The sequence below is a fragment of the Lagenorhynchus albirostris genome, chromosome 7, assembly GCF_949774975.1.
Source record: "Lagenorhynchus albirostris chromosome 7, mLagAlb1.1, whole genome shotgun sequence".
Classification (NCBI taxonomy): domain Eukaryota; kingdom Metazoa; phylum Chordata; class Mammalia; order Artiodactyla; family Delphinidae; genus Lagenorhynchus; species Lagenorhynchus albirostris.
This window is the reverse complement of record NC_083101.1, coordinates 73155521-73169251: the sequence shown is the minus strand read 5'-3', so window position 1 is coordinate 73169251 and position 13731 is coordinate 73155521.

Here is a 13731-nt window from a genome sequence, read left to right as displayed (position 1 = left end):
ACAGAACTGCTTGGTGGGGGTGGAGGGAACCCTACATACCTGGTGTCCGAAGTAATGTGAGTGTGGCAATAGCGTGAGAGTAAAGTAGACACACAGGAGGAAAGACTCAGACTTTCTAACACAATTACTATCCAACAAAAATGGACTACAGCAAAAAGCATTACTAGAGGTAAAGAGTTATTTTACAAGAACACAACATCCATCATTAGGATTGACAACATCAGAAAGACATACATTTTTAAATATGTATATACCTAATAACATAGTTCAAAAATGATGAAGCAAAAACCGACTAAAAGTAAAAAAAGACAAATCATAAAGTTCTCCTAAAACAAAATTTCTCAGTAAATAATAGAACAGAGACCAAAAAAATCAGGAAGGACAAAAACTATTTAAACAGTAAGATTAATAGAATTGACCTAATTAAAATATATGAATCAATGCACTAAACAAATGCAGCATACACATCCTTTTCAAATGCACATGGAACATTTACTGCCTTTCAGCTTCTGTGGGCTTTTAAAAAAATCTCCCCAAATTTCAAAAGCTTGAACACATGTTTTCTGACAAAAGTGGAATTAAGATAGATAAAAAGATAGCAAGAAGAAATCCCTGACTTTTGGAAAGTTAACAATAAATATCTAAATATCTCATACATCAAGGAAGAAATCACTAAGGAAATGAGAAAATATTTGAATTGAACATAATAAAAATATGATCTATAAAATGTGTAGAATGTAGCTTAAGACATGTTTAGAGGGAAATTTATAGCCTTAAATTCATATCTTAGAGAACTGAACACATTGAAAAGTTATCTAGAAATCATCCCATGAAACTAAAGGAAACACAGCAAATGTAACCCAAATAAAGTATAAGAAAGCACATAAAAATGAACAATTAAATAAATTAAACAAATAATAAAGGGCTTGACAAAATCAAAAGGTTTCTAAAACATAATAAAATAGGTAAATTCTGTCAAGATTGATCTCGAAAAATGAGAGAGAGAAACAAAGAGAAATAAAAAAAAGGGAGGGGAGAGTGAGGAGAAATCCAAATGGATAATTTTGTGAATATTAAAAAAAGGACTTCACTACAAATTCAGTAGACACTGAATGTGATAACACCATATCATAAGTGACTTTACACCAGTAAATTTGAAAGTGTAAATAAAATATACAAATTCCTAGGAAAGCACACCAAAATTGATATGAGAAAAAACAAAATTCAATATAATTTATATTTACTAAATAATTTAAATCTATAATCAAAAACACTCCCACAAAGAAAATTTCAGCTTTAGGGGTTTCATCTTACAAATATTATTTAAGGAATAAATAATACCAACACCCCAGAAACCCGACTTTTTGCAGAGTAGAGAAAGAAAACACATCCCAATCACAGTTAATGATGGAATATTAAATGTTTTCCTTCTGATATTGGTTACTAGATAAAGATGCCTGATAACATCACTCCAATGAAATGCTGTATGGGAGCTTCTAGAAAATAAAATAAAGATAGAGAAATAAGATATATGAGGATTGAAAGAAAAACTTTTCATTATATTTAGATTACATAATTGACTACAAACATTTGTTAATTTTAGAAACCATAAGTAATTTGAGTAAAGTCACTAGACACTATATAAAAATCAATTTTATTCCTAAATGTCAAGAATAAGAAAATAAGAATTTTAAATGCCATTTAATTAAAAGGTTCAATATTGTAAATATGTAAAATTTCCAAAACTGTGATATAGCTTCAATTAAATCACAATAACATTTTTAAATTACCAAGTTTTTTGTTTTGCTTTGTTTTTTGTGGGATGGGAGTGCAGAAATTGATTATGTGATTCTAAAATTGATATGGCAGTACAACCAGCCAAGAATAACTAAGACTCACTATGAACAAAGTAGGAAGTTTGCTCCACAGAATATCAAACTTATATAAAGCTACAGTAACTAATATAGTATAGTATTGGCCCAGAATTGAACTACAAGACCAAAGGCCCAAAAATAGATCCACGTAAACATGGAGACTTGCTTTATTATAAATGGGTAAAGGACAGTCATTAATAATAGATAAATGTAAAATAAATTAAAATTGTTAATAACAATAAAAGGTGGGTATTTGGTCAATTCAATATCAATATAGAGAAAGGATACCAATCCTTAGCTTCAGATTTCACACATAAATCAATACCTTTTTAACTCTAGATCTAATTATGAACACTATTTCAACAAAGATTCTAGAAGTCCATACAGAGATTACTTTTGTGACTCTGGGTAAGGAAAAGATTTCTTAAATTAGAGACGGAAGCACTGACCATAAGAGCAAGAGTGATAAACTGATCAGAATCACAACTGTGACACTGAAATGGCAAGCCACCCAGTGGAATAAGATATTTGCAATACATGCAACAAAGTGCTCATATGCAGAATAATATAAAAGAACTCTTATGAATTGGTAAGAAGAATACTGAAAATTGAATAGAAAAAAGGTACAATAAAATAAATAGAAGAAACTAACCAAATGCCTCATAAAACTTTGAAAAAGGAGCCAAATTCTAGGAATCAATACATGTGAATTCCCCCACCGATATGGCTAAAATTAAAATGACTTAAAATGCCATGTTTTTCAAAGTTTGTGGATCAACTGGATTTCACAAACACTGCTGCTGGAGTATAGGTTGGTTAAATAACTTTGTAAAATTCTTTGTGATTATCTACTAAGTGGAATTATATGCTGACATTCTGACCTAGCAATTCTATTCCTAAGTATTTATACAACAGAAATTCATACACCAAATGATATGTCTAAGAACGTTCATGTATATTTTATTCATAATAGCAACAACTCAAATGTTCATCAACAGAGCAATCAAAAAATAAGGACATAATTAAGTTAATTTTATTGAATTATAGCTATCTGCAATAGCATGGACAGTCCTCTCAAACCTTTTGTTGATGAAATAAGTTAAACATAAATAAAAGACTACTTTTTTGGTAACATTCAGATTATAAGTCAGTCGAAACTAAAAAACAAGGTTAAAAGTTGGGATGTGACAAATTTTCATTAAGATATAATGAGAATTCTAAAACCACATGTTCAAAAGCATTACTTAAATAGTGGAAAATGATCTTAGGAAAAGTGAAATGGACAACATGGATTACATACCATAACATAATTCACCAAGATGAACTCCACTTAAAATCAAACATTTGTTAGATCTACTTAAAAATATTCTTAAAATATAAGGAATATTTGTTAGCCATGTGGAGGAAAAATAAATTTCTTAACTTTGAAATCACAGAAGAGATCACAAAAACACTGAGAAATTTAAACATATAAACTTAAACTGTTTTCTTATGAAAGTAAACATTGATAATAATTCAGATATAGCAGTTCAGACATTTATCAGGATAAAATGAGGGTTCCAATACAAATATATGAAAGGTTATGAGGAATTTTTCCAAAAATAAATACAATTACTAGAGTATAACTTATGCCAATATTCCTTCTTGCAAAGTATAGAAGAATCGCCAATAAAAGGACCTGGAATAAGCAGCAAAGTTTTTATAACAGACAAAATACAAATGATCATAGTGAATGGACATAGTCACCATGAAATTGGCTACTTTATCCAGAGCTGATGGCATTGAATTTTATGCATACCTTTTAGAAATTATGATAAGAAGTTATGACAAATGTCTTATAATTATACATTCCTTTTCTAAATCACTCCGATTCAAGTATTTTATCCTAAGGAAATAATTCAATAGGATTCCAAACAGGTATGCATGAAAACACTGGTTGCATCATTATTGGTAATACTAAAAATATGTCCAAACTTTGAGGACACTTAAAGAAAGCCTGGTGTGTCAAAATGGTAAAATTAATCCATACCCGGGCTTCCCTGGTGGCGCAGTGGTTAAGAATCCACCTGCCAATGCAGGGGACACGGGTTTGAGCCCTGGCCCAGGAAGATCCCACAGGTCGTGGAGCAACTAAGCCCGTGTGCCACAACTACTGAGCCTGAGCTCTAGAGCCCGCGAGACACAACTACTGAGCCCATGTGCCAAAACTACTGAAGCCTGCATGCCTAGAGCCCGTGCTCCGCAACAAAAGAAGCCACGACAATGACAAGCCCACGCACTGCAACGAAGAGTAGCCCCCCCTCACCACAACTAGAGAAAGCCCGCACACAGCAACGAAGACCCAACACAGCCATAAATAAATAAATAAATTTATTTAAAAAAAAATTAATCCATACCCAGTAGAAGACTAATTAAGACCACCATTCATAATCATTAAGAGTAAAATACATTAAGAGTCAAAAAAGTATTTATGCACGTGAAAGAGAATATACACAAATAAAAACAGTGATAGAATTATGGCTGATGTTTTAAAGTTGTTATTCTTTGAGAATTTGTCTTTAATACTAAAATGCCTATTTATAAGAAGAAAATTAATGAACAAGTTTTTATTATTCTATATTACTGAAAACTTACAAAGGACATAATGATGAATAGGATAGAAGCCATTAGAATAGAGAACATCATTGACCTTCTGCTTACGAAAGAATAAAATGACCTTCAAGATAAAGGGGGGGAAAAGAAAAGCAAACTTATGCATTAACCAAGTAACTTTGCTAATATCTGCCAAAGAAATGAGATGGGAAATAGGCACAGTCTTCGCTGACCTTCCAGGTACCTATGACACAGTATAACTTTGAGGCCTCAAATAAAAACTGCAGTCTATTGTACCTGACAGCAAGCTTTGCACTTTCATTATGCATATAATATCTAATAGATCTTTCGAAATCATTACCTGTCAAGAGGGGAAAAGAAAGGCAGAGGAAAAACCTTGAAGAACAGAGTTTGTCAAGGGTCAAAGTAAATGGCAATATACTTTAATAAGCAATAAGCTCCACATTATCTCTGGGTGGCCTATACACTCAGTGGACTGTGGTATCATAGACTGAATTGCAGAGTAACTTCTTAGTGGCCCAGAATACCCTTCTGGGATATCTTTATATTCATCAGTTTATATGTAGACCAAAAAAAAAAAGTCAATGCCACTGTTACCCTAAAGTAATACATAATTGAGAAGACAGATTTTTGAGCAACCAAAATCTTAAGATGTATTACATATTTATGATTTGTATTATCTTTATATTATCTACATTACCGTTTCCTCATATTAGTAGTAACACTGAGAACTAATCTTGTGTTTATCATCTTTTTAGCACTCAATATCTAAGCAATGTATGCATTCCAATAATAAGACGACAGAATAGGTATAATAAAATGCAAATTTTATTTGCTAACGATGAAGGAAAAATATTTTTCAGGTAAATGGCTCTTACCACTGCATGCCAGCAAAACAAGGGAAACTGCTTTTTCACAAACAATCCTGGATCTAAGAACATGGAATTTAATCATTCCTTATTCTCCCAAACATCCCACAGATCACAACCCAGTGGCCGAGTGATTGACATAGAAACAGAAATGAGCAGGTGTCAAATTACTCAGATTCTAGTCTGTGCTCTATTGTAGAACACTTGTCATCTTCTATACTTGAATCTCGATTTTCTCATTATATAAAAAGGAGTAAACCTTAATACATAAGATGGTCTCCAAAGTCACCACCAACATTAGGGCCCGAATTCTAATTGGAAGCTAGACAAAATTTTCCCCTCCTTTTCAATCATGCATGTAAGAAGGAAGCAAAATCGCTGCCTTGGTAGCTACTATAATACTTTTAAACAGTATGGCAGGTTGTTGAAGTCATACAATCAACAAAGTTTTAATGATATGTACTACAAAAAAAATACAGGCTCCCTTCTCCCCACACTACAAAGTCTAACGTGAAAATTGCCCTTGCTGCCAGCTTGCAATGGGCCTGAGGAAAAAAGTAGGAAATTCACTACCAAAATGTGTCTTTAATCTTACAGGAGGATAAAGTGACTTTCAGGGTTTCCTGGGGCTTATGCAGTCTAGCAGAACACTGTAAATGTCAGAGCACAGTTTTTGGTGTATAGGTGGTTACCCTCCTTTTGCTGGACCTTTTATGGCTAAAGGTCATAAAAGGTCAAATAGATATTCAACTGCCAATTCTAAAACAAAATACCTTTAGGACTACCCTTAAATAGGGATACTTGTTAAAGACAGTTTAAAGCTGATAATTTGACTTTCAGTGAAAGAGCTATTTGACTGGGCTTGGTGAAATATTTCCTTAACTTTCTTTCTGTCATGGAAGTCCTAGCTTTCTACCATCTTTGCCAGGAATTCTCCAAAATGTTACCATTTTTATTATTAATTCCCTTAATAATTCAATATTAATTCAGCTCATTTCACTTTATTAATTCAATATTAATTCAACTAATGTTTACTTTCCTACAAATTCAATATCTATACGGCACTTAAACTAGGACTTAGAGAGAAATTCTATCCACCAGGAATATATAGGCTGGTAATTCCCTTTGCAATATTTGTGTAAATGCAACATAAAATGGCAAGATAAATAGGTGAAAATATGTTTTCATCATTTTGCATTATTTAATTGTGGAAATACTACAGGAATCACTTACCAGGATTTTCAACTGCCATCTTATCAATATCCCTTACATTTAAATCGTCTCTGATTTTTTTCCAGGTTTTTTCACTTTGTTTTAGATTGTACACCAGACTAGCACTGTCTGTATCATTAGACATTGATTCATATGTAATGTTATGTCCTGAGCTGACTCCCTGCCTATTCATCGAAGCAAGCGCTAAATAACAGCAAGCAATGTCATCAGGAAATTAGCAGGAATGACAAACACAACATACTAAAAACTGGCTATGCTATAGTTCCCTGGGAAATGGACTTAATGGCTGTCTAAACTTGAAAAAAATATATTTTGTCTATATGTTATAGAAATGTAAAGATATGTGCATATATGTATATGCACATGCTTGCATGTGTGTGAATAAACACATATATATGTTGTATAAATGTATATTTTTGTGGGTGTGTATATATACATACATATGATTTTGCAACCAAGGAGACTGTCATATATTTTTAGAAATTTATGCATGGAAAATTAACTGAGGATTAGCTTGTTTTAAAACTTAACTGTAGATTTCACAAGAGGTAATGTGGAAAGCATGGATTGGACCCTTTTCTCATTGACTCTCTCTTTCAAGTATACCACGTCACTTACCATGTACTTCCAATTTCGTATAGGTCAAATAAAAAATGTTATGGACATGCTTTTCTATGAAACCATTCAGTGATAATTCACACCTTAGAGCTACTTCATTCAATCTTTATCCATAAAAGAAATAAGCATATAATCTATTCTTTCAAGACAGTATCTCTCAAAAATTTCAGTACAGTTTTCAGGAAATACCATTTATATGATCCGTATATTGCAAAATATTTATGGTGTGACATTCAACTCTTGTTGGCTCTACCTTGGGAACATTTTATTTTGTTTTAGTAAGCACGGTTTCTGCTCACAGCCTACCATTCAGAGATCAAGATGCACCCCCAGTTGTGGTAACATGTGGGAAGCACAAAGTCATGACCAACCACCAAGCGGGATATTTGAGTATTGGCAAGAATTCTTTATTTTCCTGGCCACAAGCTGACAAACTCCATCTTTCTTCATACATTACTGAAACAGAGCAGAAAATATAAGACAGTCCTGAAAACTAAGACAGTAGACTGCCCACAGGAAGTCTCAGACTCTAAGGAATTGATATTTTATTGAGTCTTAATTTCTACTCTTAAGTGGTCTCATTTTATTGTTATTGTTGCTGCTGCTATTTTTGTTGTTGTCTGGTAGCAAGGTTGAGGGGAAATAGATTTGGGGAGGTTTAGCAGGCCAAGGTTTTAATCCCAAAATAGTTCATTGCTAATCTGTTGGGGAAACTGCTAATATGATAATCGCCACATGATTTATCTTTATGAGCCTTTATTCACTCACATGTAAAACTATTGTTAAAAATATCTTACTTGAATGAATATTAAGGACTTGAAATATATAAAAGGTGCTTATCACAGTGTTAAGTGCATAGTAGGTTCTCAATTAATGGCAGCTACTCATATTACTATCTTATTAATAAGTTTTAGATGCTTATTTAACATCAAATAACTAGAACAGGGGTTGGCAATATTTTCTTAAAGAGCAAGTAAATATTTTAGGTTTTGTAGGTTAAGATAAGAATTTGATGATATTATGAAGATATTTACTTAATCATTTAAAATATAACGATTTTAAAAAAGTAAAATCTATTTTTAGCTCATTGGCTAGTAAAAATACAAAAACAAAGCAAAACAAAAAATAGAAGGTGAAGCAAGTCAGGGCCACCAGCCACTGTTGCCCACCCCTGAACTAGAAGATTAAAATTGGGAAAAAGAAGTAAAACAATTCAGCCCATTTACAGCTATTATGGTAAAAAAAAAAAAAAAAAGTAGTTAGTCTTAGCTAAAATGAGGAATGACCTGGGAATTGCATCTATCAGTCCTGTTATTATGCCTTAGAATAAAATTATGTCCTACGGAGCGAGCCTCAATTGTCTCATACTACCATCATCCAACAAATCCTAAGACAGGAAGTGCACAAACCTCCGTGGGAAAAATTCATGACAGGGAAATGAGTGAAAAAACGTATGGAGAAAAATATGCCAGAAAAGTTTTCTTTGCTGTTCAAAACCAAAATATGTCCTGGTAAATGGCAGAAACACTGAGACTGATGTATTCATTTCTAGACACACCAAAGCTAATAATAACTTGGTTATCCATTTATTAAAGTAGCATTTATTGTGCACTTACTATGTGCCAGACACTACTCTAGGTCCAGAGGATATATCAATGAAACAAACAAACGAACATCCCCGCCATTTTAAAACATACATTTTGATGGAGGATATAGGCAATAAACAATATGGTGCATTAAAGGGTAATGGGTGCTATTAAGTACTCTGAAAAATAAGCAAGCAGGAAAGGAAGAAACTGAGCAATTCTCTCTGTGTGTATGTGTACGTGTGTGTGTTATATGGAACATGGCAACTGCAATTTTATGTAAGGTAGCTAGGAAAGCTCTCATTGATAAGAGGCTGAAAGAGGTAAAAAATCTTGCTCTGCAGTCATCTGGGGAAAGCGTATTCTAGGCGGAGGTAAATGAAAAGTCTCTAAGGCTGGAAGATGCCTAGTGTCAGGGAGAAACTGCACAGAGGCCACATGACTGAGGCTGACCACAGGAAAGGGAGGAAAGGGAAGATTGCCCTATAAGATGGTGCCTTGAAAGCCACTGTAAAAAGGAAATGCTTTTATCCTCTGAGAGAACTGGGAAGCCATTGGAGGGGTTATAACAGAAGAGTGACATGATCTGTCATTTTGGCAAAATTCCTCAATAGTGATTTGTTTCTGGGATCCTTATTGGTATTTAGTTTGACAATGAGTGTAGGTAAACTACATCACCATAGTGAGAGATATTCTTCAGCCTGGTAAGTATCATGCATTTTATTTTATTTATTTTGATTTATTTAGTTTGTAGACTAATTTTTCTTTCAAAATAAGAGTTTTCAATAACCAAATTATCAATTTACTCATTTATTATGAAAACCAACAAAGATATATTCAACGTATATTAGGTGTTACATTCTCTGTAGGTCACCTGCAATATAAGAATGGTTCAGCTGTATTAAGAGTCTGTCCTCTACTGGGGGAACTGTAATGAAAACACGGGGGAAAAGTTACAATGAAGAGTAATCTAATACACCATCAAGCTATAAAACCTGTATCTTATTAGTATCACTGATTCTACTACGAACAATGCTAATCATGATGGTGATAAATGATCAATCAGTGAGCAAATGGGTGGCTTCTTGGAACAATAATTGCCACTAACTCTATGTGTGATCCAAAGGATCATTTTCCATTTACATAAAATTAGAAGGTATATTATTCTTCTGCCTGTATCTTCCCATGTTTTTGAGCATTTGTAACTGTTACTGTTGGTTCAATTTCACAAAAGTGTCTACTTTTCTAGAGATTTGACAGTCTTTATCTTGAAACTGAAAGAATTCAAGTTTTGTGGTTTTTTCTTTGAGATTTCCAAGAATCATATGCTATCAACTAGAAGCAATCAAGGTACTACAAAATTATAATTGGTAATCAATAGCATAAAATCATGTAGGAGCGTGGTATGGATTTCCAATGAAGTGTGTGAGAAAGGACACAGGATTAGACATAAGAAAAAACTTAATTCAAATGCTAGCTTTGTGACTTGCAGTTGTTATGGACATGTCACTTTTGTATCGAGTTAAATTTATTTATTGTCTTATTTATCTCCTTTCTATCTAGGATGAAATTTTATCTCAAGGAAATTAACTGACCTGACCATAAAGGAAGTCAGAACTACTGGGACTTCAGCGCAATTGAAGCTGGATGAGGAAGTACTTGAAATATTGGGTGACTGCTAACAATTGAACTCAGAACAAATACCATGGGCAATGGTTGATAAAAATCAAAAGAGTGGTATAAATGGTGAAGACTGCCTAAGGGCTCAGAGGATATAGAAATCACAACTAGAAGGAGTGATCAGTAAAACTTCATAGAGGAGGTTGAACATGCTTATGAAAAGATGTTTGAAGGAGAGGTAAGGCTTAAAGAAATGGTAACAGAAAAGGCATTCCAATGGAATGGAATGACTAGTGATCCTAGTTGGTGAAACATGGGGCATGAACATAGCAGGGGAAGATGCCTGATTTTAGCTACAATAGAGAGCTCAGAGATAGGAAGAGGTAATAAACTATGTGAGGAAAGGGAGTTTGTGGCCAAATTATAGGGAATTCAAAACTCAGATTTTTATGATTTTAAAATTTTCCTTCCAAGCAATGAAGTACTCACCTTGCATTACTAGTTCGTTTTCTTGTATTTATTATTTCTTTTAGGCAATCATGCCACACTTGATTAGATCATACTGAGTTTTTAGGACAACCAATATAATGGACAAAGAGATCAAATTTTAATGAATATGGCCACGAGAATTTGTAATAATGCTATTAAACCTTTCTATAATAAAATATCAAAGCATTTTTTTCTATGTTTAAGCTTTTCAAGTTAAGAGCTTTTAGCTTAAAGCTAGAATTATGGTTACAGTCTGCTTTACACTATAATTTTTATAATTAGCAGTGTGACCTTAAAATTATTGCTTAAGCTCTCAGTTAAAGTTTATTGTGTACACTTATAAATTGGATAGTTTGGATTAGATATCCTCTGAGGACACTTCCAAATGGAATACTTTAAATTCTAAAATTTTAGTTTAAGGAAAATTTTTCATGTGCAGGTTAATATTAATACAATATAGCCATGTCTAGACAACACATTGAGAAGGTAAATCAATTTACTGTGAAGTTTCTAATAACAAAACCAATTACCCTTATCATTTAAACAATTTCCAGTCTGAACTGTTGAGAAAGGACAGACTGCAGGAATAATGCGGAAAGGATTTACTTTTTATATCAGGTACCAGAGTTTGATCCTCAATCTTAACACTCTTGTGACCTTGACACTCTTGTTACTTAAACTTGATGAGCCTCATTTCTTTTCTCCACATAATGTGGCTAATAATAAATACATGCATCCTCCATGCCTATTTGCTTTTGAAGCATTGTCCTCAATCTTTACTGGCTTTGCCATTTCCCTTTTTTTTTTTCTTTTTGTCAGAAGCTGAAGATAAGGCTGGCGGATCATATTTTCCTTTGTATTATAGTTTACTTAACTTCACCTATTTAGATTGGTTTTGAGAAAGAATTTATCTCATCAGTGAATCACATATCATAGAAACAGTATGTTTGACCTGGAAAGCCAGTCTATTTCTTTCATTTTACGTGTGAGTAAACAGTCAGAAAAATTAAATGACTTGTTCAAGATTAAATAGTTGTAATATTTCCTCAGTGATTCCACCCCAGGAGAGTATATAAAGTACTCTCCACAGCCATTGCATTTTAACTCAGTTTCTACAATTTTACTCAAATCAGTCTTACTGATTGATTGCAAGTTAACGATAAGGAAAACACACACACACACACACACACACACACACACACACACACACACACAATATTTGAAGATTTGGACTCTCTCCCAAATGATGGGCTCTTGAAGCTCAAAGGTCATACTGTATCACACAAAATATTCATCATTTGGTAGAAAGTTTGTAAAAGTAAAAAATTAAGCTTAAAATGATCTCTAGTTACCTTTTTATCTTAGTGTTTATTATACCAAGTCCGTGTCATGAGCTGAGCACAGATTAAGATCAGAAAACCTGAGCAGATGTAATAAAATACGTAAAAGAAATATGTAAAAGAAAAAATACGCAAAACAATATCACTTTTATGACACTAATAATGTTCTGTATTTGCTTTCTTCTTTGTTTATATAGTCAAGATAATTTCCTGAAAATAGGATCTTTGATTTCTGAAAGCCCATCTGCTCTTGATGTTTATATGTCCTCTAATGAATTGACCATTACAATTTTCATCACACACTCTGGATTTATTGCAAAATGCAAGTTCCAGCTTAGTTCTCACTTGACATAAACTTGCTTGACCACCTTTAAACATAGCACCTAACAGAAGGTAACATCATTCTCTGCACACTCCCTAGACTCAGTGAGTAACAAAATAAAGTCTTTTAGCCAACTTCATATTGAAAAGGGAAAAGGTGAAATCAATGAACAATAAAAACTGCAATCTCTTTTTGTCACATTTTATGACCTCATCACCAACAAACTCCACAAGGCCATCACTCTTTGTATTAGTCTGTTAACGGTCTGGGCACAATCACCGCTACCTTTTGAACTGGCTTTTTTTTTTTTTTTTTTTTTTACAATATTGCTTTTTGTTTGTTTTATTGGATGTTACTATAGGTCCCCCCTTTTGGTTAAAATGAACCTCAAAAAAGAATGCTATCATAGACTGCAATAAACCCATGCAAGTAAGGTACATGTGGTCCTCCAACACCATCATTCCAGAGAGCTTCTGTTGCCCAGCCACATTAATTCTTTATGTTTTATAGTCAATTCAGATATCACATCAAAAGCAAGCAAAATTAGTGCACTCAATACACAGCTAGTCAGCCGCATAGCACAGGGAGATCAGCTAGGTGGTTTGTGACCACCTAGAGGGGTGGGATAGGGAGGGTGGGAGGGAGGGAGACGCAAGAGGGAAGAGATATGGGAACATATGTGTATGTATAACTGATTCACTTTGTTATAAAGCAGAAACTGACACACCATTGTAAAGCAATTATACTCCAATAAAGATGTAAAATAAAAAAAATATATATATATACAGTTAGTCACAATTCCTACTGTGACTTCTTGAGATGTAGCTGAATTAAAAAAAATACTTTCCTAGGCATGAAAACTACATGACCTAAAATATAGGTAACATAGCATGGAAATTCTTTCAATAAGTAACAGAAGTCTGAATGAAAACAAAAGATTAATCCATTGTGGTTAACACTGATTTGGTTGATTATAATCTGGTACTTTTTTGATGTATCATAGCCAAGAAGATTATATTTTGATTCAGGATCAAAAAAATTACTTGTGATAGTTTTTCATATTTATTTACTGTAGAACTGAGTTTGATAGTGACTGTAGAAATCTGTTCTAAGGAAATATTAGAAAGTTAGGCAGGGACTCTCACCTATATAGAACCTATGAATTTT